General features: G+C 39.4%; 1 protein-coding gene and 1 long non-coding RNA gene across 7 annotated transcripts in view; one reads left to right on the top strand and one right to left on the bottom strand.

Annotated features, from left to right (window-relative positions):
• Positions 1–23,070, bottom strand: part of peak1 (pseudopodium-enriched atypical kinase 1) — a 114,319-nt gene extending 91,249 nt beyond the window's left edge. The window contains exons 1-2 of one of the 4 annotated variants that reach the window (XM_046037322.1): positions 22,877–23,070; positions 4,438–4,546 (exon numbers count right to left, since the gene is read on the bottom strand). The gene's annotated coding sequence lies outside the window, so the exon portion shown is untranslated. Of the gene's footprint in view, positions 1–4,437; positions 4,547–4,886; positions 4,987–22,876 lie in introns of those variants that run through there. The other 3 variants (XM_046037321.1, XM_046037323.1, XM_046037324.1) reach the window with 3 other exon arrangements.
• LOC123961716 overlaps positions 22,558–26,109 on the top strand; it is a 29,980-nt gene continuing 26,428 nt past the window's right edge. For 2 of the 3 annotated variants that reach the window (XR_006822758.1, XR_006822760.1), the window contains exon 1: positions 22,575–23,217. This is a non-coding gene — a long non-coding RNA (uncharacterized LOC123961716). Of the gene's footprint in view, positions 23,218–26,109 lie in introns of all 3 variants that reach the window. The other variant, XR_006822759.1, reaches the window with a different exon arrangement.

The raw sequence follows: 26,109 nt of genomic DNA, 5'->3' as shown, positions 1-26,109 counted from the left end.
AAATGACAGCAAATCTAATTTAAAATCATTACTTGCTAGGGTTAAATATAGATTGTTATTAGGGCTGAAACGATTCATCGATTAAATCGATAAAATGCATCGACACAAATTCTTTCAATGCTTCGTTTAATCCATGTAACTTTATAGCACAGTGTTTCACAAGGACATTTATTACTGTTGCACATCGCGCTTATGCTGTGAACACGACATGATTATAATGGAGCTGTTTGCAAAGTGGAGGAAGAGAGAGAAAATAGCGAGGGACAAAGAAGAAAGTGTCCAAAGTATGGGATTATTTCAAGCTAAAGAAAAACAACCACTCTGTAATGTTACCGTCTTTCCACCATAAAAGGAAACTTATGTCGCCTCGGAAACAGCACAACGGCACCTGAACAAAAAGCCCAGGAGTTCTGCCAGCGGACCACAGACAAGGTAACAGTAACAGCAACTTTAGCAATTAACTGAAATCATGATTGATTGTTGAGTTGAAGGCTAGCCAAAGTAAGCCGCAGACCTCAGCTGAAAATGTACACACATGGGTTTGTTTTTCTCCTTTCTGGGCCGTGAGCTGTAACCTCACAGTCATGAGTTAACTGGGTGTTGGGTAGTTGCACCTTTTTACTCACCTCCAGCTCTCTCTGTAGCTCAGACGTTTCCTGCTACTGGTGTGTGCTAATCCATCCTTTCACCCATATTCTTTGTCTTTATAATTTCCATCTTTATAATAACAACAACAACAGCTGTTTTGTGTGCAGGATCGCTCATTTCACATTTCGCATGTATGTTTTCTTGACAAAACGTGGTTTGGAGAACAGCGTCAGGTGACACAGCCGCTGTCAACCCCTGTAGTGTGTGTGTGTCCCTGTCACCAATCAGTCACGTAGTGTGAACGCCACAACGACTTCAAGACTGCCGTCATATGACGGCAAGTTGTGTGAACAGCCCGGCCATCAGCCGACATTGAGCCTTTTGTATAACTTGTAAAGCACTCGGGTGATGTTTGTGTTTGTAAAGCAGTTGTCTATTTGTTAGTCTGATGTTTGCTGTATGACACACTATGAATTCCTGAAAGGACTAATAAATATCTATCACCTATGAACGTGCCCATCTGATCCCATTACGAGGGTGGAGGGGGGGAGGGGGGGGGGTCATTGACATAATCTATCGAAGCTTCGGATACTAAAATAACCATGTATATTTAATAGTACTGTTGGAATTATACATGACTTTTCTTGTTGTGATATCTGCATTGTATGTTGGCCATCGGCAGCCCTGCCCTGTAAATTTCAGCGTTGACACTAGCCATTAAAAAACCCATTTCGGTCAACCACTATCCTCTTGTACTCTAACTTCATCTGTTCAAAAACATCACGTGTTACACTGGATTTGTTCTAACAATCGTAATCAAGGAAGATAATCATTTGAATGGTATATTAGTCTGCAATTGTAGTATAGGTACAATTTCCCATGAATAAAATATAAAGATATTAAACCTTTGTAGAATTATGCAGAAATATGGTGAGAGCAATTCATTTGATCTGGTTCTCAATTTAACAATCTCCCTGGTTCAGTATTATTCAGTCATATGCAAACTATGCCAATTTGCTTTGGGGTAGAATGCTGATGTTGCCAGCAATTGATTTGCATTCCCTTCAGTAGCCAAATTACATTTCTACATAGATTGGCGGAAGAGATGAAGATGCTTGTGGTACATTCAAACCACTGACAGCAATGAACAGAAGCAGGCAGAGACTTTCATTTTCATTAAACAGAATCGTTGAAAGTCTTTCTTGCAAATGAATCATATGTTGGTGGATTCTTTCTTTCTATGCAATCTCTACTAAAGGATCTCAATAAATCACATGTTGGTTTTGGCAACTGTAATACAGATCTGACTTTACCACTGCTGCTACCATATATTAGTAGATAATACTTACCAGAGACGCCCCCATTCTCCCATTCTTCAAACTCGGTAATTAAGTTCCACAAAGGAAACCAAGAAGATATGTAGGTGCCACATTCTTGCGTCCTCTTGAGCACATTCAAGTTAATGCCCTCGCTATCAGTGAATCAGCATTTAGAACATAATTATGTGAAAAGCAACCCACTTAAATAATCTCCCCCATAAAGATCCCCCTGATCCGCCATGAGGCTAGATATCGCAAGGTCCATCAGTGGGAGCCTGTGAACACAGAGCACTGTGTGGTGGCTGGCCTGGCAAGTACAACTATGCTCAAGACATTTTAAAGTCCATCTAAAGACAACTGTGGGATTCTGCTAAGATGGTAATTATGCAGAAATGGATACATAGATATACAGATACTATAAATATGTCAGAGAAAGGAAAATCCAATTGACATTTACCACTGAAACTTTCTACTTGTAGCAACACAATACAGGATGTTTGCAAGACACAACAGACAAAAAATATCTAATGTGTCAGGGGGAGGAGGAAAAAAAGGAATGTAAAATTTGTATTATGAATGTGAAATAGAACAGTGATGACAACCATGTTGGCATTGAATGCACACACAACATAGCAGCCTCAGTCAACAAGGCAGAGGTGGTTATAACCCCCAAAAAAGAACAAAAACAAAACATGGCCAGAAATAGCTGCTGAGCTTTGTAGGTGACGAAGCTACAATTTTCAAATGCCTTGGTCATAAAGTCAGAAAGGATGATATCATTTCCCAGCAGGAGAAGATGAGTGTCTAAAAAAAAAATCAGAGTCAATCATTTAAACTGGGTTTAAATTAAACTCCAACGTGTAAAATCAACTACATATAAAATAATATCAAATGCCTTCAACATGCAGTATTACACTCAAAATGAAATAATATACTCTCACTGGTAATGGGAATGTGGTGGTGGGGAAACATACCTAGACATGTTTTTGATGCATTTTAAGCTTCTAACTTTGCTTGTTCTTCTTTGCCAAAGGAAGATTTACAGAGGGCTTATCAGACTAGGCAGCAAGGGCAGAAACTGAAACACACAATATGGCCAACTGGTCTACCTGTGCAAGGATCACCAACGCTGTGTGTAACAGACTACATGGCTGTCGCAATAACTGCAATATTGAAATACTATACAAGCCAAGTACAACAACCGCAATGTTCATACCTTCTTGTATTACACTTCATTACAATGTTAAATAAATAAATAAATAAATTCTTCAAAAATGCTACAAGCAATACAAGGGCCGTAATGGTTCAAGCGCAAGGATGGATCGTCATGGGCAGTCCTTGACACAACTTCAAACAAGCTGTAGGTTTTGTATGTTTTACGGTTTATTTTGTAGGTTAGCTAACTTGGTATCAGCATTTTGCATGGCTAATGTGACTAGCAGGCTGAATGATGTTGGACTAATGTTGTAATACTAAGAGACATTGAAGAAAAACTGTCTGAACATTTAAGTCTCATTTAAAGCAAACTAAATAATGAGCGTAGCAGGTTGGATGCCTGTAACTGGTTTTTCATGTTGCTTTTTGAGGAACTTTAGCTACACTACAGCTAAGTTGTTAGTTGTTAACATTACACGGAATGTCATTCTGCTCCGCACATGTGTGTGCGCATTACTGCTGTATGTACATTTACTGGATGGACATGCCTTGAAGGTAACGATATAGCTACATGTGAAAAAGACACGGTTAAACCGAAGAAATGAATTTGCTTTACGTTGTTGTGTAACTTTGACAAGCACCCAGCACCATAAAACTGCAGTTAGTGGATCGCTGGGCAGTGAGGTGAGATCCACAGATGCACTTACTATGTATTATTGCACCAAATTACTGATCAATTGTTTATCATAAATTAAGTAATTTGCAAAAACAAAACAAAAATGGCAATAATACTGCATCCCATACTGTTGAGCTACAATAAATTACTGCAGGGGAAATTACTTCACCGCGCAAGCCCTAACAGACAACTTCAAATACGATTTAAAGTCAAAGCGATCTGAATAAATAACATACACAGACCATCCCTGCTACCTGCGCAGATATCTATAGCTAGAATGTGCTTTTCTTTGGCTTACTGGGGTGATGTTGCAGCTGGCTGTTTCATTTTTTGATGTTATGTTACCCTGTAGTGTTACAATTTATTTGTATAAACCAAAATTACTCATGCCTCAATGGCGTTTACTGGCCCACAACAGCAACAGATCCCAACCCAGTATAAGCTCTTAAAGAAGAAGGGGGAAAACTCCCTCACACATACAGTGGTGTAACACAGTATTGTCATTTTGTGATGTACATTAACTTAGAGAGAAAGGAGTGCATAGTTGAATGCGATAATTAAAACTGACAGTACTACAGTCACGTGCAAAGAGACTGCATAGCGGTATGAACTGATGTAGCAATTTTAATTTAAGATTTAAGATTAATTGTGCAACCCTACTACAAATAATAACAGGATAAGTACATTATGACTGATTACCTGCCAGGCTGTGCGGCTCCCTGTTGTCTTGGGAATTATAGGTCTGGAGCACCAGAACTCGCTGATTCACACAAAGCCACTGGGCATCCTAAGGCTGCTCCCAAATTTCCTACAGACAAGGGAGGCAAGAGGACATATGTCAGCTTGATGTCACCATCAAGTGCTCATAATGAGCTCCAACTCATGAGAAGTCACAGATACAGGCTAATTTAATTGCTTTATCTTAGAAATGACGAACTGACTAACTTTTTTGTGTATTCACATTTAAAATCAAGAGAATCATCGAAGAATTTATAATTGACACAAATTATCATTTAGATGTTACTAAATACAGCAAATCACTAAAAAAGCTGATGACAACTTACATACAAGTGTGTAAAACTGAGACTGATGGTAAGAGATGGCAAGGTACAACAGTGAGGTTGAGGTCCTTATTAAAAAGAACTAACTTGTAAAGCATTGTGGTCTGTTGACAGATGTTTGCTTCATATTGAGGTCAGTCAAGATGGTAGATACACAATATGATGCAAAACTAGCCTACTTTGTCACTAACAGCAACAGCATCAGCACAAAATCTGTGACCAGGGCAAAAAGTGAGAAAAGAAAGAGTGACCTTCCTTTATTCAACAGGAAAATGATCTCACATTGTCTTGAACATACATAACAACAGGTCTAGCAGTAAGAAAAAGTTAAAAAGGGCACTGACTCTCTACAAGGCACCAAGCTGAGAATGAACCAGATAAAAAAAACACTGCCCAAAGTTGATGTGGAATAATCTTTATAAACACTTATGTCACCCAGCCAAAAAAAACACTATGCATTAATAATGCCTTCAGACTAACAGAACATTTCAAACTCAGTTTTCACAACACTGTCAAGTCCCAATTCTCATTAAAAGCCATGAGTCAACAGAAATTAGACATGAACCACCCCCCTGCCCTAAATTCATCGCTGCAGGCATGGCATTCTGGTTTTGCCATCTTTATACTGTAGTGTCCACAGGCAAGAAACCAAGCTATATAAGGAATTGTTAGTGTAGAGCACAGCTAGTGGCTCTAAACTATTAGAGCCAAGGGTTTAGAGGCAGGGAGTCTGTTTACAGTGAGGGCCTTTTTATTTTTTTGTTTTAAGAGGGTCCACTCGCTAAACATGACTCAGGCTTTAATGTATAATCCAACACTAATATTGGCTGCCAGTGGGCAGAGGATGGGGGGAGGTGAACAGAATTTTTGTGTGAACACACGCAGGTGTGAATGTTGTGCACATGTCCATATTTGGATGAGTATCCATTTATTTTGTGAATGAGTATACTTTGCAAATTTTGCCACAAAGTCTAACTAACTAACTAACTTAATGTAATGTGTATGTATAATATCTCATCATATTTTAGTACGATCTTACATTGCTACAAGAGGTTTGGCACTAGTGCCTTAGTTAGTAACAGGATTTTAAGAAACCATACACTGAAAGTAAGAAAACTTCCAAGATACACTGCAATAAAAAGTCCAAAATGTCCCAGATACAGTATCATAACTAAAAGAGAGAGAAAAAAAGGCTAATACATATGAGCTGAGTCAGAGGCTCACCTTCACTCTTGGTTTAAGCCATGACCACTTCCTTCCTCTGGCTCTGACAGTGCACAACAATCTTTCTATGTAGGCAGATAGCTTAATAGCTCCATATGTCTCTTTATGGCAGCTAAGCAATGGTAATCAGGATTGATACAGAGTTGAGCACACCAGGTTACTGCTACTGTGTTGTAAACGGTTTTATTGCATCCCAACTGCACTCTTTTTGCAGCTCATTGAGCTCTGCCTGTATGATAATGCCTCCAATGGCATTCTTGATTCACAAGCTGCTGTTATGATGCCATGATTGACAACATTCATGCATTAAGTTTGGGGAATGATCACTCTGAGACTGTCTGAGTAGACCTGCCAGGATACTGTAGATTTTAAAGGTTAAGACGTAAGCCTTGGACAACATGCACATGCAGTCAGCCTTTGATCTACGACTCAGGCTGAGACCGAGAGATCCCTATGGGAAGGCAACATGCCAAGTTAAACAGACCCTGAATAAAAGACTTTACATGATACTACCCCTCAAACCACATATGACATTATAGTACTTGGCTGGAAACGTGTAGAGCAAGAGAAAGTTTCAAAGACATTGACATGCTAGCTTATTACAATATTGTTCATGCAAGACAACAAAATGTTTTATGTGTAAAGCTATAGAAGATAACTGTTGGGACGAAGCTATTGGGCATTGTTAAACTGAAAGGCAATTGCCTCTGTTAAAATGAAAAAAAGTGTTTTCATTTAATTTTTTTTTCTTATTTTTTGACAGTCCACTTTTATTTTTCTGATAAACACAACACAAACTTTTACAAATAAATAAAGTATTTTTTTAAGACTTGAAATTACACTGGCAGACATTCACATTCACAAAACATTCTAGTGTCTGCATAAAATACACAGATGTTTCCTCCTCTTAGCCATGTGCCTATTAGTTGTTGTGCAGACTAAGTTGGCTGGGAGGCCACAGGAGGGGCAGCCGACTATTTGCAATGGTCCATGGAGCATATCTTCAGGCCAAGACCTTGTTCCCAAGACGACAACAACTGAGAGTTCACCATGACATTTAAAAGAGCCTGGAAAGTTTGGCATTCCAAATAAAAAGAAAAAGGTTTTAGAGATGCTGAGGCTGCAATGGAGGAACTATGATTTAGAAAATGACAAACTGAACCGACCGAGTGCTGACTACAACGGAGCGCGTCTTCTCATGCTGTTACTATGGTCACCATCACTGGCTGGCTGCTCACCTGTTCCCACGGTACAGGTCCATCTATCCTCTCAGTCACAAACAGCTTGCTGACCTCTCTATCGCACTGTGTTGCCTAACGTGTTAAGCGCCACACATCAATCTTCTCACACAGTGAAAAACAAATCTATATTCTGATAACAACAACAACAACAACTAGCGGTGAGAATTATCTCCACCCAGCTAATGCAACTCAGCAAACGGCGTGACAGTAAAGTAACCCCCCATCCCCCGCGCGCGCTGAGACACAGCCAGCAGACTTGCTGTTAGGGTTTTGCATTATAAACATAGAAAACCTGAAGCACAGTCTGGCGCTGTTTGGGACTGTGAGCTGCACTTTATCGGAGCTGCAGGAGTGGACACGTGGATTTGTGCTGAGATTTCTGCCTGATCACAAGTGTTGGTTTCGGTTTGTACCTCTGATGAAGTGATGTTAGTCTCAAAATATTACGATTTCTTTCTGGACATGTCAGAGAACACAGATATGTGGGAGAGATTCTGAATGTGCAGAAAGTTTTGAACATGAGCAGAAAATCTGCTGAAACACAGGAGCCATTAAAGTCCGGAGTGTCTAACTGAATTAAAATTAAATGATTCCATCACCCAAACAGATAACTTTCAGTTTTGTTTTTAAATCTTTTTGTTTGAATCCAGCAAAATAAATTTTACTTACTTTATACATTTTATCAATTTATCATCATTTATTATGTCACTAATAACTATAGAGGACAATAACAAAGTAAAGAAACTAGAGATTTTGGGATGCTCAAATTGTTTTTCAGGACGGTTCCCGGACGGAGGTGAAAAAATTTAGTCTGGAGCCCTGAGAGCGGGTGAGCAAAATCCATGCTGTCAAGTCGCATTGCAGAACTTCTCTGTCGTTGAGTTTTTCTGGTGCAACAGAGGAGTTCTGCACAGCGACGTGACACCACAACTGTTTAGAGGGTGAGGTGATGGATCTCCATTCCTCATGTTTGCAAATAACAGTGCAGATAGTCTGTCTTAAAGATCTAATTTAAGAAACAAATCTGATTTGCCTGCAATATGAACAAAGCCAAAGATGTGATGCCCTAGCTCAAATCCAGTGTCTAGGCTTATAGTTTTAAAGTGCATTTAACAATACTCTGAGGAATAAATAAACAGCTGTAAAATAAAAAAAACTGGACCACTATCAAAATATGACCGTTAACCAAAAGACACACAAGTCTTCTCCAACCTAACCCAACATAAGCCACTCTGTCTCCATGTAAAAGGATTATATCATGACTCAAGAATATTGAGGAAAATGCAACTTAGATATACAGCGACAGGTGACTGAGTGGATAAAATATCTGTGAAAGAATAAGCATGCAGGCCAAACAACTAGAGACATGACTGGAATGAAGAGCTAACCTGTAGTACATTAGCCATGACATCATTATTGTGCATTATTTGGGAGCCAGGACAGAAAAAGCAACTGTACTGATCCAAGAGCCGAGGATTTGCATCACACTGAGATGGCGTCAGACTCTATATTTAAGAATGATTCTGCAGCAGGCCAGGAAAGGACTCTGACACCTCCTGGATACAAATAACAAGACCCTCTTTTACAAGTTATCTTCCTCTTCTAATTTATTCTTTCAATAGAATTGACATTTATTTTGTCCATCCATGTTCCTCCTCTCAACTCCCCAACTTTCTCTACCCCCATCTCCACACGATAGGCTGACTGTTCAACTCCCACAGTAGGCAGCTGGCTCTACATCAGACACATCCGAGGACAAAAGGGAAACTCCAGATTGTCGTGGTGAGGGCAGCCACCCGTAGCAGTGCACAGTGGGATTTCGGTTGTTTATGGTTGGCACTAATTACAGATTGACAGACCCACCAAGCTCAAGAAACTCCAGTTGGCACAAAGAAAACACAGAACTGATTTCAAAAAAAAAGGGGAAAAAAAAGCACAGACTGACCATTAAAACTCTCTCCACTTGCATCAAGCCAGATAAAACATGCAGGGATGTAAACGCAAGAGGGAGGCTTAAAGACAATGCTTGGGATCAAGCACACACTCCCCATGGAAGCCTATTAACTTGTGCAGGGGCACAATGTTGCAGTTTTATTGCTACCCTGAGGTGTAATGTAGTCAACACATGGAGGACGTATGTATATAATCAAATTCACAATACAGGCTGCTGTAAAGCTAATCACATTAAAGACAATCTCCCTCTTCCAAGCCCATTTCACAGTCACTATAGTGGCAGCAAAGTGTTGCATTGAGCTCCATAACTGATCTATTGCAGGGAACTCCAGCGCAAGATGTCTTCATGCAATGAGAGGCCTGTGAGTAGTTTGACAGAACTCCTTTTGGGTGGTGTCCCTACAGTACAACAGATAATGGTTTCATGTGACACAGCCAATAACAGAGGGATTCTGCTAATAAGAGAGCACCTTCCTTTTAATAAGGAGATGTCAGGCTTTACAAAGACTTGGGTTTAGGATTTTGTATCTCTTAAAACACTCACTAAAAACTTTGGTATGGTTGTGTAAAAGTAGTTTGTTTAGCAAAAGTGCATTTAATTGTATATCCAGCCTCAGATTTGTGTTACGTGTCATTCTCGAGGGGCTACTGGTTTTCTGCTCCCACATTTTTACAGTATTCATTCAGCATCTTTGACAACTGTGGGCGTATAATTTCTATTCCCACAAAGCTTTGACTGACAAGTTAATAGCAAATCACACAAAGGAGGTGGGCATGTACAGTATGTGAAGTGCAGATAGCACAAACATGAACATAAGAAGGGACACAGCACATGGAATCACCGTGACATCTAAAGCCTGCGAATGAAAAGAAGAGGCTTGTTGCAGACAGCTGCTTGTTTGAGCAGAATAAAAAAAGTGCATCAGGTGTCTGCCTAGGAAATTCACCAAACCAAACAGAGTGTTGGGCAAAATCCAGCATGCAGCCTCTTTGAAATGTGCACTGCATAGGAATGCTGAATCCAAACAGAGCAGCCCACTGCTTTGCAATCAAACACTAAATATGTTTCACATTCCCCTCTGCTTTGTGTTGGTCGAAACCCCTTGTGTTCTACAAAAAATACAACTAATGATATTTATGGTAATTCTTCGCATAAAGCACAAATAATAAAAACAAAGTTGACTATGAAAGAACAAATTCATTTTTTGCCAATGTACACACAGGTATACACACACTGTAAGACACACAAGCACTGATGTTTGATATGTTTCCTCTTTTTATTATTAGACTTTATGTCCTATGCAGTTGTAAAAAAAAAAAAATTATTAAAGCCAGTTATGCCTGATTAACATGCATGTCCTTCTTTCTGTCATGCTTCCACACCAAACTTATACTGCTAACTCTGTAAAAGTAAATTAACATGCCTGGCTTAACTAGCTGAGAAGTAATAGGGGACTCATGAGGATGTGTGCAAAAGAGATAGCTGCTAATTAAAAGGAGAGTGCTGGTGGATGTAGTGCATGGGTTATATAAATATATTGTGTGTGTGTGTGTGTGTGTGTGTGTGTGTGTGTGTGTGTGTGTGTGTGTGTGTGTGTACGCACGCATAAAGTAATAAGCTAATTTCCCCCCTCTTAAAACACTGTACTGACTTAGTCTGAAACATTATTTTCTCAACTGATGAAGACAGAAAACTGATTAAATTCAACCGAGCAATGTCCTTGTATAGGATGGGCATACATTATCAAAAATATTTAATATTAAAATATAAGTTATATTATTAATGATATTAGATTAACAGTTTTGAATTCTGAGCTGGTTTACACAGCTGTGCAAGATTGCATCAACAGGTTATTGGCCAATGTGCCCTATGCGCTCCTAACAGGATTAGAAACGCTGACTAGTGCATACAATACTAAAATCGCCCCTAGATAATTTCATCTGGTCCAAATGGGTCTGTGATCTTACCCATGACAAATAAAAGCTAATCTAAACAGCAGTTCGCAATAACCCCGAATAAGAAGAACAAGCACTTTGACTGCTTGTGAACATCTTGGATCACTGTTTAAAAAAAAAAAACACCTTGCTTTTTCTGACTCTAGAACGAACAAACAAACAAACATAGGGAGGGTTTCCTCTGATCTTTGCAGAGTCCTCGTCACGTGTCGAAGCAGGTGTTCCACTCTAACACTCGCCCAGAGGGAAGACGATGTGCTGGCACAAGGGAGAAATATGCATGCCAGAATAAATACAAGTGTGTGTATATATCCTCCATTTACATCTTCTCTTATTAGGCAAAGAAAACAAACACACTTTCAACATTTTGACTAAAACTCCTCCTTAATGTGCATTAACAGTGCCAGAGGGGAGAAACCAACCCTTATGGTTGAACATTTTCTCTTTGATCTTGCAATATGCAGTCCCAGTACCAGTACTCCAATACTGGAGCTTGTCTTGCTGCGGTCTTGTTTGCAAGCCTCATGCTTATTGGCTAGTTTGTGCACAGCCACTGTTCCTGTCAGTCAACAGTCCTCTGGATCACAGCACTTCCACCTCCTCCACCTCCACCACCTCCTCCTCGTCTTCCTCCCATGGCACTGGCTTGGCTGAATGCCAATATCTAGGCAGGACACCCACCTGCTATCACAATGACACACTCACACACACGGGAGTTTCACAAGCGAGCAGCCAGTTCAAACAGCAAATAGGCAAACTTGCTTTTAACGTCTGAATAAGGACTTCCATTCCTTCTTACCTCAAACTGCTACATGTTCGGTTTCACACCATTCTCAGACAGACACGTAACACTTGTCTCATTCCCTACAAATGACCAGCCAGGAGCCCCCCGTCAGCCTGCCAGTCTGATATAGCTGTGGTATGGGCCCGGGTGTGGGCCAGGGTCTGAAGGAATGGGAGTGTTTGTTTTCTTGCCATTTCGATCTTCATGTGATCCAGATCATGTCATGCACCGAACAACAAGTACTTACACTACAAATATTGCTAATGAGATCACAGCATAAATGGGCTGTGTGTGTGCGTGTGTGAGACAGCGACTAAAGGGAGGGTGTAGAGTTGAACAGGTAATTTGAGATGTGCCCCTACTCAGCTGGGTGACTTGAAAATTGGGTGAGTCTGCAAATTTATTTTGAGCAGCGCCAACAGGATTATTTGTGGAAAAGAGGCTTGATGTGTCAGGCAAGGTCAGGCAGCGGATGTTTGTTTACAAGTGATGATGTTGTGAATGCCGAGATGCATTTTCACCATGAATGTTGCATAATGACTTAACCACCTTGGAATGCTAAGTGACTAAGTAAATGCTGTAAGTTATGACTGTTCTTTGGTTTGACAGTAAATGTATTGCTGCGCAGCCTGTTCTCAGGCTGAAGTGTTCTCAGTTCATATTCAATCCAAATATAAATTACTCTCATTATCCATACAGAATTAAGGAAGTGTCATTTCAAGGATGAATCATCTGTGGTCAAAGTCTACCTGTATTATTGAGCTTGACACTAATTTAAAAATCTGAATCTCTCGCACTACATGTAAGGGTGAGCACCAATTTAATAGTACAATTTGTCTCCCACTGGAATTACACTCAGCTGCGAGGTTGATAGGTAGAACTAGCTAAACCTAATGCATTGTACAGAGAAGGGTTTCTGTTTTTTAGCCTACCCTCATTGATATAAATGGGGTGATGTGGACAAAATGCTAAAAACACCTGTCTGTATAACAACAGCACCACAACATGCTCGTTAAAACCTTCATGAAGGTAGGACTTACTGCAGGATTGTTGTATTAGACTGCATTACTTTGAGCTAGGTGTACCTAATAAATTGGCAACCGAGTCATTGTCAACCGAGTCAATGTCATTTCAAATATATAATGATATGGATATAAATTAACAACAATACCATTGGCCATGCTGCCTATCATACTATCACTTTTGACGACCTACTAGGGCCTACTGCAGTGTGACATGGTAGGGGAAAAAAACAGTTATTGGATAGTAGCCACATTACATTGGTAGTATATATTTCTGTTAGCTACTACGGTTCAAGACAGCACTTAAAGCAACATTCCCAAAAGCTCAAATCAGCCAAAGCCGAGGCACAAACGTATGAAAGCCGTCCATGTCCATCACTGAATAAGGACAAGATTAAAAACTGCCATAAAAGAGACAAAGGGTTTATTGTAAGGACATGTGATAAGAAGCAAAGCATTTCTAAATTCCACATTTAGATGGAAAGAAATGAGTCACAATGACCTAGTTTAGCATTCAGAACAGTAGGGAAAGGTTTTTTACACTATTTTCAGTGTCAGAAAGAGATGGATGTAAGTATGGATTTGCAGAGAAGCACCACACCCATCACCTCCGTCCATCTCATCTGTAATTTATGAGACTTTTTTATTCCACGGAGCTTTGTCAAGATGCTAATTTAGAACATTTAGACATACAGAATACATTCACACATCGAAAGGAAACTGCTAAATCAAGCTCCAAAAAGCCTTCATCAGGTACCGATATCCAGCAAACATGTAAACTCACAAAACCCACCTAAAAAAAAAAAAAAGCTTCATAATAATGTACGAGATAGTATTGAGGCATGTAAGTGGCCCCCATCCAGCCCTGTAATCTCCAACAGCAGGCAGAGCTCAGGTTCACCATGGTAAACAAGTCCAACAGCAGCAAGGTATGTATGCACAACACGTAGCATGTTATTTTAAGGTGCAGGCTGAGTCCAGGAGAGCTAGTGAGGTCAAAACTTGGCCAAAGCCAAGTATCCCCCTGTGCCCTCAACACATTTGAGTAAGCCAGAATTGTTTTGGCTTCACCAGTCTCAAACAATCACGAAGGCCCTCTGCTAACTCAAACAAATACTTGTGTAGATAGGTCACCACAGATCCTGCAAGTGAGGATTATCCTTCCATATATGGAGTTCAATACGGTATCAAGGCAGTTAAAAGTTAGAGATCATGTAACACTCTTTTTTTTATTTACACTACTTAAAACTCAAACCCTAAATTCAACATAGAAACAAGTGAACCACAGACATTTGAGAAATATATTTACAATAAAAGCACACCCAAGATTGTAGACAGAAATCCATTTTCTCCCTGCACAGGCTTTGTCAGGAGGGTTCCTGTTTCCCTGGTTAGTGACATTTATAAAAGTCAGTCAGGCAAATCCCTGAGAGTGGCCACTGGGCCAGACTGGGGGCAACACACTTTCCTAGATCAAAAGCCTAACTGGAGAAACACTATTGATGCAGGGGATATTTTTCACCTGTCCCAGAGACATATGATGACAATATTGTAAATGTTAAGTATGCATGTGCAGGTGTGGTGTGCACACATGTTGGCCGGGCTCAAATGCATGTGCATGCATGTACACAGTGAATTTGTTACTTGTATTTTATAGTTATTTGCTTTACCCCATATCCATCCACACCCAGATTTAATCACCAGAAATGCAGAACTGTGGGACCAAGCCTAAAGACATTTTGCTTCTAAATGAAATTGGAAACCAGATTCATCTAGGGATTTTGATCTCCCACCACATATTGTTAGGTCTTTATTGGCCATCTCTCGTTCCAGCCTCAGGCTGTAAGCTGTGTTAAGTTCTCAGACTGAGGGAGCTATTAGGAGAATCTGAGAAAGAATATTTTATCCTGGCACAATTTCTACATTTCATGGTGATAAAGAACGCACAGCTTAACCTTCAGAGAATTCAGTGCTCACGAGCAAACTTCCTTCAAAGACAATAGCACTGAACAGTTGAAAAATTAGGTGACATTATTAATGTATAATACATTTGCTGTTGTTGGTTTGGGGTTTTCATAGGCCAAATTGAGTTTGTACTGCTTCAGCCACTAAGTAGTTAGAATGAGATAATCTTATACTAACAAGAATACATGTTCTTAATGCTATGGTTGGATACGTGATTCTGCAAGGTTTACTCAAGGGCATTACCACTGTTAGAACATGGACAATTACTAAAGAAACAAAGCTGTGGGGGCACCCCAGTAGCTCATCTGATAGAGCGGGTACTATGTATCAAAGCTGAGTTAGTGCAGCAGACAGGGTTCATGTCATCTTCTCTCTCTCCCCTGACTGATAAAGACTTACATAGTCTATGTTTAATAAAATCAACACAAATTAAGCAATCAACAAGATTTATTGAAGACTAGTCAACCTAGCTAGTGTGTAATAGGAAAGTAGCGGTGAAGTTATTTCCCCTGTGGTAATATGTTGGGCTCAACAGTGCGGTATGTTATCGCAATTTTCATCAATGAAGTAATTTGGTGCCATATAGCATAGTAAGAGTGTCTGTGGATCTCACCTGTACAGCGAGCCGCTAACAGCAGCAGCAGTCCAACATTGCCAAGTCTGCTAGCCACACTAGCCGCACATTATGCTAATGCCATGTTAGCTAACCTTTAAAATAAACAGTACAACAACACAAAAAACGGTAAATAATTTTAGTAAATAATGGTCCTATTTAGAGGAAAATGGACGATAATGCAGCGTATGCTTTAGGGCAGGACTACCTAATGATTAACATGTCGCCACCATGGCGACCTGTCAATTAGGATCGAGGTGACATGTATCTGCTGCTCTGTGTACATTTTTTTTTTTTTTTTTTAAATGGCTGTCAGCAGGAGAGAGAGCGTGTCATTTTTTAAATTGTTTTGTTAACTATTACCTTTTTATTTTTTATAATTTTAACTGTGGTTACATTTTAGTTTAGTTTTTTATATCCAGGATGTATTTAATAAATGATTAAACATGTTAAAAGAAAAACAGAATAACATAACTTATTAGTCTTTGGTTTTGTTGGAACGCTGATAAATAACTTTTGGAGAGAGGGCCAGTAAAAATTGTCTTCGGGCCAGTAAGTTTCAAACCCATTGGCCCAGTGGGGCCAGTTGCAAACAAGTTTAATGCTGAGCCCTGACCTTGTTTTGTATTTTGTGCTCTTTAGCAAAAAAAATAAAAAATAAAAATGTTGCTAATTATCCACCCCTGCCTTATCTAAAAATAAACTACTATGGCTGGGTTATTTTTTGTGAAAAACCCTTGGAGTCTTATGAGTACTGTTGATGGATTACAGCCACAACATCACTTATTATCCCCAGTCAACTGCTGTGTTAGTAAGTGGAAGCCTGAGAAATAACAGAACATATCAAGCTTGGAACGTAATGTAGCTGGAACAGAACCTTGAAGGAATCTCCAAATGAAGCCTTTCATTTCAGGGTCAGAGTCTACTTGAGGCCAGAGTATATATAGTGTGTGAAAGACATGAACAAAGAACACAACTTATTCAAGGATCTAATCATTAATACTGTTTGTTTGAAATGAGTTATCTGACTTTGCCTGTGGCCAAGACGCATAATTTTCCTTCAGAAATATTCAAACAGAACCCATCTAAGTGGTGTTAGAACCATGTTTGAGGATGGTCTCCAAGCAAGGGTGAAATCCTAGATGGGTTTGAGACTGAAGTGCACCATCAGGCCATTCACCATAAAAAAAATTGTAGAGAATTCATTCTACATGCTGCCACATTATCATCCGTTAGGCTTTCCACTGACAACCAAAAGCAACAGCTAAAGTAATGTCTGACACGACCTGCATCAATCCGCTATTAAAGAGACATTAACGAGACATCGTAGTGCTTTTTACAAGCACGGAGACAGGTGAGAGGTCTGGAAGATGTCAACAATGAAACAGCCTTACATTACCACTGGCTGTGGTTCAGCCTTTATTTCATGGACCCCACAGGACGATGATAGTAGGAGTAGTCTATCCCAGTATTCAGTTCATCTGACACCATTAAATCTCTGGGTCTAACAGCTTTAGCCCATTAAGTCGGTCTGGGATATGCTGAATAGCTGAACTCTGCCTGGCCTTTGAGGAGGACACACTTTTAAATCTTAGGCGAAAGGACAACGTTTGACAATGGGTGAGCAGCAGCATTCAACTTTTAGTTTAGAGTTAGGTCAGTAAGGTCATCATCTGAGCGAATAGCCCTCATATGTATGCATAGCATAACAGCACTACACAGAGGCTAACTTGAATAATGCATTCTAATTTAATAATAAATAATTGTTTGTAGAGTACGTGCTCTCTTACACATACCTATAATAAATAATTGTCTATGTATGAGCATTATCACTACAGGCTGATGTGCCTTCTCATTAATTCAACTGTTCTTATATGCATTTCTACATTATAACTTTAATTCAGGTAAAAGCTCATTAGACGTACATTCTCAAGGTCAACACCTACGTTAATGGCTTATCAGAAAAGCCATAGCCTCAAGTTTCCCAGATAATCACAAACGTTTACAAAGCCAACATTCCTTTACAGGTCAAACAGAAATATTTTAAACTATTTAAAATTCACCAGCCCTCTTGAAACAGAAAATAAATGTGATGATAACACAGAAAACAAACAGAGCCAATGCAGTGATTAGAGGAATTAAAGAGCAAATCATCTTCTGACGATTAAGTCAATCGATGATTAATTTTACTTCATTAGACCACTTAACAATCTGATCCCAAAAATAAAACTCCTAGTAGTAAAACTTTCACATTTAATGCAATAATGTAGATCTACTGATTTACTGGTTATATACATACATGCATACTAGGGTAACAAATCTTTGCTTGTCCCACTTTAGTTTACTCCATGTTTGACCCTTTTGATATACGGTCTATGGTTTGACCACATGTATAACCTGTGTCTGAGCACTCAAATGGTCACACAGCTACACAAGCAAACAGGAGCACAGCACACACAAGGTTGCTGGTGAGACATTGATGATTACCTCTGTCTGCCAGATCAAATACCCTGACAGGAGTAGATGCCTTCTGGCTTGATGTAAGATTACAGTGTCACTGTGATCTGCTCCTTTATCATCCACCATTTTTCAACGAGCCACAGATTGGTGACTGATACAGAAATGACTCATAACACTGATGGCACTTGGTCGACATGGCATTACACTGATGTCATTTCCACATGCAACAAGTGTGAACTCAAGTAAAAAACTGAACATGTCACTTGTATCTTCATCTGATAAGACTGCACAGTTACTCAGTTGATAAACCCCAAATAAAAATGTTTGATTTCAAGATGAAACGCACTTCAAGTAACGAAAAAAGGCTTCTCATTCATGAAAATGGGTGAAAAAGCGGTATAGTCAACACAAATCTTCAATCTACTCGACTTGTGGAACAGAAAAATGTTTCCCCATTCATCTGAGAGACTTCTGGAGTCCAGAGGATTACTTTAATTTGCTCTGACATCTTCCCACCTGGATGACTCAGATGACACTACACAATATATGCCACAACCTGGTGCTGCCAATACAAATTACATCAAGGCCAGAAATCCAAAACAAAATGCAACTAGGGTCTAGCTCTGCTTTGATTGGAGACAGTGCTGAAGTTTTTTAGACATGGCTTCCAGCCCAAACTGCACTTTATCAGGCTCCACTGACCTTCTAAAACCTGGAGTGCTTTGTTTAAGGGGAGACAACATGGCCAACTCTGTAATGGTGTAAAGGGGGAACGGTATTGTTTATCACAAAACAGTGACATTTGGAAAAAGTACAGTGGGACTGAACTTTGTGGAGACCTCAATTTGGAGATGTAAAGTTGTGATGGTGTGTTATGCTGAATTTTAGACCTTGATCCTTATTATGAATCTCACTAAATATAAATGTTTGACATTTTCAGTAAACTGACATGCACATTAGTGCCAAAATTCCAATACATTTTGATCGTTTACTCATTTGTACAGGGATAACTGCGAGCAAAGACATGAACTGTGTACTGCACCTCACCAAGAACATCAGAAACTAAAACATGAATGTGATAACTCATTGATCTCCAGTTATATATATTTTACTTGTTCCGCTCCATAGGTGGGTCCGAGTGCAGACCTAGTTACAGAACAGTAGCCCACGAGTGAGGAGGGATTCAGTGCATTGTTCAAAGGCCCTTCAGAAAAGGAGATTAATGAACCTGGATTGATCTTTTCATTGTCACACAAGTTGTCTGTAAAAGTCTGTAAAAATCACATTATTATGCTGAAGTCATAAAGCCAGAGATATAATAAATAATAAAAATACATGCATGTCAGTGTAAAAATAAATCTGCCTGTAAAAATCAGTAATCTTAAGATTTTCATCTGGTATGAGTAACACTACTGTTCTATGGCAACTGCCCCCTCTTTGAGTGTGTGTGTTTGTGTGTGTGTGTCTGGGTCGCACCTGTTACCTAGCTCAAGCCCTAGCTCAGGGCAAGGGGGAAAGGTCAAGGGCCATGGTGTCACATGACACTTCCTTCACAGATCTGTTTCGGAGAACACACATGCCCATGCATTCTGTCAACCAAGAAATTACCTATTATTTATGTCACTGAAACCTGACAATGATTCATTTTGGTCAACAAACATTTTTGGAATCCTTTCTAAAAAAGCACACAGTGCCTTTAATCCATCAAACATCAATGTTACAAACACTGCAATCACATTAAAAAACAATTTAATGTAGAAGGACTGTGCATAATTCCACTAGTGGACTGACGTATGCACTCGTACATAATTCAATAGTTTCATTCCAAAATATTATTATGCCTCAGGTAAAAAACAGTGCTACTTAGAGATCCATAAGTTGATATATATAGAAAAAATAACACAGACTCAGAAGCACAAGTGTGATGTACAACAGCGTCTTTAAATGGGCTTATTAGATTCAAATTAGCCAATAACATGATTTGCTTCAATGCCCAAGTTATGCCAAAAGTGCTTTCAAAAGGCAGACTTGAAGATTTTATCTAATAATGAAGTGTAAACCAGCAGCACTATCTTATTAAGCTTATTTTGTTTTACAGAGACTGACACGTTGATCATTCCTGATCTGCAGCATAGCCCGTTTATAGGGCATCGAGACATAATGTTTCAAGCGAGATTTGCGCTGCATCTAAGAATTGATTTCCTCCCTCCTCTCTAGTAATTTATGTCACGTTTATGTCATCTTTTCTAACACAATGCTGTAGAAGCGTAGATCAATACCATAGCTGAAAGTCTGTGATAGGCAAACGAAAAGGTGAAAAGCAAATCAAATACTTGCGACTGTTAAGCAGCTGCCATGACATAACAAATGTCATGAAACATTCAATCATCAAATCATTTAGACGTTCATCCTACAACTGTCTGACTTTAGCTCTATGAGTCAAAGACAAAATTTCTATAATGGAAAGATCAGTATCGCCACAAAACACTATCTTCCTGTTGCTCCCTACAAAGAATGTCAGGTATGTTCACAAAGAAATGTAGGAAACAATCCAACAAATATTTGTCCCACATACTCTGGGGACAGGCATCCGCAGGGCACTTATCAGAAGGCAAATCTGAAATCTTGGCTAACCTGCATCCCCATTCACTTTAAACAGGTGAAGAAGTAACAATGTCAGACGCCAGCCTTTGTTGACACAGTCAACTCATGAGGGGTAATCAAAGCAAGAGCAAGGAGCAAGTAAAAACAAGAACTGACAACTACAGTCCCACATGAATGCACAAAGTACATCTCATTTATCAGGAGCCCAATGTCTGTTTTGAATGGGCCGAGGTAATGTGCTTCAACTTTCACTGGGCTGACCTTGTGACAGTGAAACTGAAGAATGTTTCACTTTCACAAACACGTTCTTCACACAAACAAAAACGTTCAACGCTTATTGCACCATGTTAATAGATTTTTTTCCACTACAGCTGACAATATTTTGTACTTCTTTCAACAGACATGCTCAGGCATGTCCAGAGACTGGCACTGGCAATCCCCTTTGAGGGGACCCACACTTGTGATGTGTGATTTTGTAGGTAAAAAAACAACAACACTAAATGACCAATTACCAGCTATTTTCAAGCTATTATTTATCAAGCAAAAATGCCAAACATTCACTGGTTCCAGCATTTCAAACGTAGGAATTTGCTGACAAATAGAACGTCTTTGAGTTTTGGACTGTAGGCTGAACAAAACAAGTTTTATGAAGATGTCGCCGGGACATTGTGATGGCAGTTTCCACATTTTCCGCCCTGGACCTGGAAACAAAATTTTCTGAATATCAAAACAGACCTTGTGTATGTTGTTCTTGCATGCGGTTGTATGCCTACCTCAGAATAACAGGAACCAGAACTACATTTTAGATAATACTAATGCCTTATCAGTAAATACTCATGCTTTATCAGTAAATACTTATGCTTTATCAGTATCTACACAATATGATTTCTTCTTCTTCTTCTGCAGCTGTCCGTCAGATCAAATAGCCTCTAAATGATTCAGAACTCACCTGAGACCACAGATGTTGACATGGTGAACATGTCACATTTCAGAAAATGCTCCATGATAAATCTTCATTTTTCGGTGTTGATAACTGGCAATTTAGAGGTGTTTTTTTACAAAAATTGTAACACAGTACTGATTCTGGTATAGTTTGAGTCCTATTTCATGCCGTCGGCTAAAGAGCCTGTCTCATTTTGATTTACAGGGACAAAGAGACACTAAAATTCAAAACATGCCTCGGAAAAAACTATTATTTGTATAATGCCTGGTGTAACGTGGTGGCTCATTTAAGTTATACACTAGCGAACACATCTCCTACTCTGGAATCTTTTGTAAGTGGCATGTCATGGGGATAACACGGACAAAAGGGTCTCACATGGGTCAGCCTGATGTTAGGAAGCACAGGTCTTTGATGGAAAAGCAGGGCAAAACAGGCTGCTCTCCTATATGTGTTTATATGTAAGGTGGTGGTGAGGTGGGGGCATCCAGGAATAAACACCAATTCTAAGGGGAACTAACTGTAGAAGTTACATCAAAGACTCTCACTTTGTGACAGTGTGGTCAAATAAATTCCTTTTTAATACGTTTGTTGTTGTTGTTGTTGTTGTTGTTGTTGTTGTTATTGGCAGAGCAGTAAATGTCTTTTCTGCAGGTCGGAGAGTAACAATGATGACAACAGTAAAAACCTCCTCTTCTCTTTCCACTCACATTTCTTAACATATTGTATTAACAGTTAAGGTGGTGAAATATCTCTCAAATAAAACCACTGGTTCCCTCTAAAGGACCCCTGGTGGTCCCTGGACCCCTGTTTTTGGTCGGCGGTGGCAAGTTAAAGGCTGCCTATCCCATTTTGTAAACACTGGCAAGTTGTCTTTTGGTACAGGCTTGTTTACGAACCAGGTGTATACGCTAAACTAATTTCTGAGCAAAACCAAACGCAAACAGCATCATATTTCTGAACAAACCGAGCTGTCCCCCGGTATTTTCGCCCTCACTCAAGTTATGACAGCAGCAGCTAGTTGTGTTCAGACGTTACGAAGTCGGCACGCAGTCAGTAATTTATCATTCATTTCGGTGAAACGGGCAACGGCTAGCAAACTTCTCTGCCGTCTTCGCATCCCTGGACGTGGACTGCACAAAAATTACATTTATAGCGCGCTAACGTAACTCACAGAGCCGTTAGCTTCCTCGTAAAGACACGACATTTCCCTGCTGTACAAACTGGAAGTTGGCAGCCGAAGAAAACTGACGAGACTTGTGGCTGAGACACTTTCAATTTTGGAAAAAGAAACCCACAGCTAACTTTTCCATACCTTTCAGACGCCGAATAACGTTACCTCCCCGTCGATATTACCACTTCTTGACAGTCCCAACTCCCGGTTTTTTGATAACGTCGGCTTCGGCAGGAATAACGAAAATCCAAGTGTGTGTAGCTGAACTACTGCCAGAGCCAGTGATTTGTCGCACTCTGCTCCTCTCTCTCTCTCCGTGGCTCCGGTAACAGCCGCTGCAGTTTTTTCCACCAGCCTGGCGCGGGAGCGAGCGCTCTGGGATACTGGGCAGGCCAGGAGATCCGCGTGAACGCGCAATTTACAAGGCACACCACACCGTCCATTGGAGAGGTTTTCAAAGGTTTCAGGCGAGGTCAATGAATGTAAGTGAAACAATATTACATCATTAGCTATCAAAAACAGATCACATAGAAAAGCCTACATGTGTGTGATTTCGTTAAAGACAGTTTAGAGATACAGTAAGACTAGTTGTGGGGAAGTATCAGAAACTAATAAAAAGGGGCACCTTAAGCTTTGTCTTAGTGACCCATAGTCTCAGACTTTGAATGTAGAAATGCACAGAATAACTGTTTGTTTTGAAGGCCTATCTGTAATTTAAAAAAAACTACTTGCCTATTTTGTCAGTTTATGAAAAGAGCTGTAAAATTCTGCAGCTGCAAAAGTGAGGATGTGGAAAAAGTAAAAAATACTACTACACTTTATATTGGGTTGATTATATTAAGTTTGTGCCTCTCTGGCAATGTCAGCTGGGATTGGCTCCCAAATTATATGAAGGTATGGCAGCTGTAACACCTGAACACTTATAGCTACCTATCTGTTGCAGTTACGTAAAAATGCATAAAACTTGTTATCAAAGTAAGTTGACAGGGCTTAGACTAAAAACGTTGGAAACCAGTAATTTAAATGAAAGCTTCAGTGGCCCTTCAACTATTTTTTTTCAAACTGGTTCCAACTACAAGAATGAGCTGTCATGCAATTCTTTTAAGTGAATTCACAAAATAATAAATTTTCGAGTGGCCTTTTATTGTGGCCAGCGTAAGGCACACCTGTGCAATACCCATGCTGTCTGATCAGCATCTTGATATGTCACATCTGTGAGGTAGATGGATTATCTAAGCAAAGGAGAAGTGCTCACTAACACAGATTTAGAAAGATTTGTGAACAATATTTGAGAGAAATAGGCCTTTTGTGTACATAGAGAAAGTCTTAGATCTTTGATGTCAACTCATGATGAATGGGGCAAAAACAAAAGTGTTGTTGTTTATAATTTTGTTCAGTGTGTGTTGTGACTAATGTTTCGTTCTATTTAAGACCTTTTTTGTTGCATTCTTACTTTGACAAGCCAAAATGTCTGTGCTGAGAAAAATATCATGCATCCAATTTCACTTTTAATTTGTCTTCTGCTTTAACAATCTCATTTGAAAGGGAAGTAATTCTTTGAAAATGTGATCTGCACATGTAATGTCATGTATCCTAAGTTATACAGATGGTTACAGGGACTCTGGGAAAGGCATCTTTTATATTCAGTAGTGTTCAATGACCAGTGGTAGAAAGTAAGTACATTTACTTATGTGCAATTGTCAAGAGCTTACGCTTACTAGAGTATTTCCAGGCTTTTAACTTTTGACTTCACTACATTTATTTAACAGCTATAGTTATTTTGCAAAGATTTTCCCACACAAAACATATGACCAATTTATAAAACATGATGCATTTTTAGATTACGCTACCCAGCAGTACTGCGTAAAATTAGCTCTACCTCAACTGATCTTTTAAATGCTTTGTACACATGAATAGTAGTAATAACAATCTGAAATTTTAGGAAAATAACACCATTATGCATAACAAGTACTGGATATTTAAAGTACATTTTGCTGCTAATACTTAAAAATTTTGACTGAAGGGCTTTTACTTGTAATGGAATTTTTTTACATTGTGGTATTGCTCATTCTACTCAAGTAAACACAGAATACTTCTTCCAACACTGTCAACTACCTTCTCAGTTCAACTGCATTGTACCTATACCGCTTATGCATTACTATGCTATTCCAGGGTATTACATATGGTACTTTGTGTTGTTCTGATATTTGTCCATCAGTGCTATTTCCGTTAATCCCTGCAAAGAAAAGCCACTTTCACTGATGATAAATTATGAGGCCACACTTCAAAGCAGAAGTGATTTCAAGTTTAAATTATTCATATTATTCAAACCCTGTGTTTGTATGGAAAAGACAGCTGACATCAGGAGGAAGCAAACAGATGTACAGTACAAAGCCACAGTGAGTGTGTGCATGTTACAGTTATTAAAAAGTGCTGAGTGCAGTCAGTGTGTCTTTTACTGACATGATGCTTCTCATAAGGGATAATGAGGGTTGGAGAGGAAATCCCCTCCTCTCCTGCTGCCTTCAGTTGCAGTTGGAAAATATTCTAATCATAATTAAAAGCCAAGTTCACATGAAAAACACATAAGTGGTAACAGTAAAACTGTCTTTTTTCCGTCACTCTGGTGATAATGTTTAGTTTAGGAAAACAGCAGCTTATGTAATAAACTGTATATTTAGTTGTGATATTAATGCTTTGCAGTTGATGTAAGAGACCATTCAGATCGTACCCAGTTCGTAGAAGCTTAAACATTTGCTGCTATGGAGCATTCTTTAGAATAAAAGTAAAGCAAGCAACGGATTGTATGTTTCAGGCTGCTACAACAATGGTTTGTATGGACAAGTGGCATTTACAACTTTAGAACTTGGATAAAAGAGCTTATGAGAAGACCCTGAAGGCAACATGCATTTGGGAAGAGGAGGAGGAGCTGAGCAAGAGGTTGACATGTGGGAATGACTCAAGTTTTTTACACATTCCTAGCATTGTTTCCTCCTCCTCCCTGCCCCAGTCGGGGCACTGAGGGCAAGGATTTTCCAGGGCTGGGGGAGATTGATCAAGGAAGAGGAAGGATGACTCGCACTTCCCTCTTTTGCCTTTTAAAGAATAATTTTCTCCCGCTCCAGCTGAATAAATAAGACTTAGAGGGGTATTGTTTTGAGATGGGTTTTGTATAATTTGCATGCATCACTCACCTGCAGGATAGTATCATGCTTGTCTTTAGAGATGATCTAAGTCAGGAGCACGAGATGGAAATTGCTCATTCTGAGATGTCTACTTTTGCATTATATGCTGGGGTAGTTAATTCAAAAAGCCCTTCTCTCACTGTTTAGGTGTATTAAGATTGGTGACATAGCAGTTAAAGTCCAAAGAAC

This window comes from Micropterus dolomieu, linkage group LG22 (assembly GCF_021292245.1).
Source record: "Micropterus dolomieu isolate WLL.071019.BEF.003 ecotype Adirondacks linkage group LG22, ASM2129224v1, whole genome shotgun sequence".
NCBI classification, from domain to species: Eukaryota; Metazoa; Chordata; class Actinopteri; order Centrarchiformes; family Centrarchidae; genus Micropterus; species Micropterus dolomieu.
This window is presented reverse-complemented; position numbering and strand designations above follow the sequence as displayed.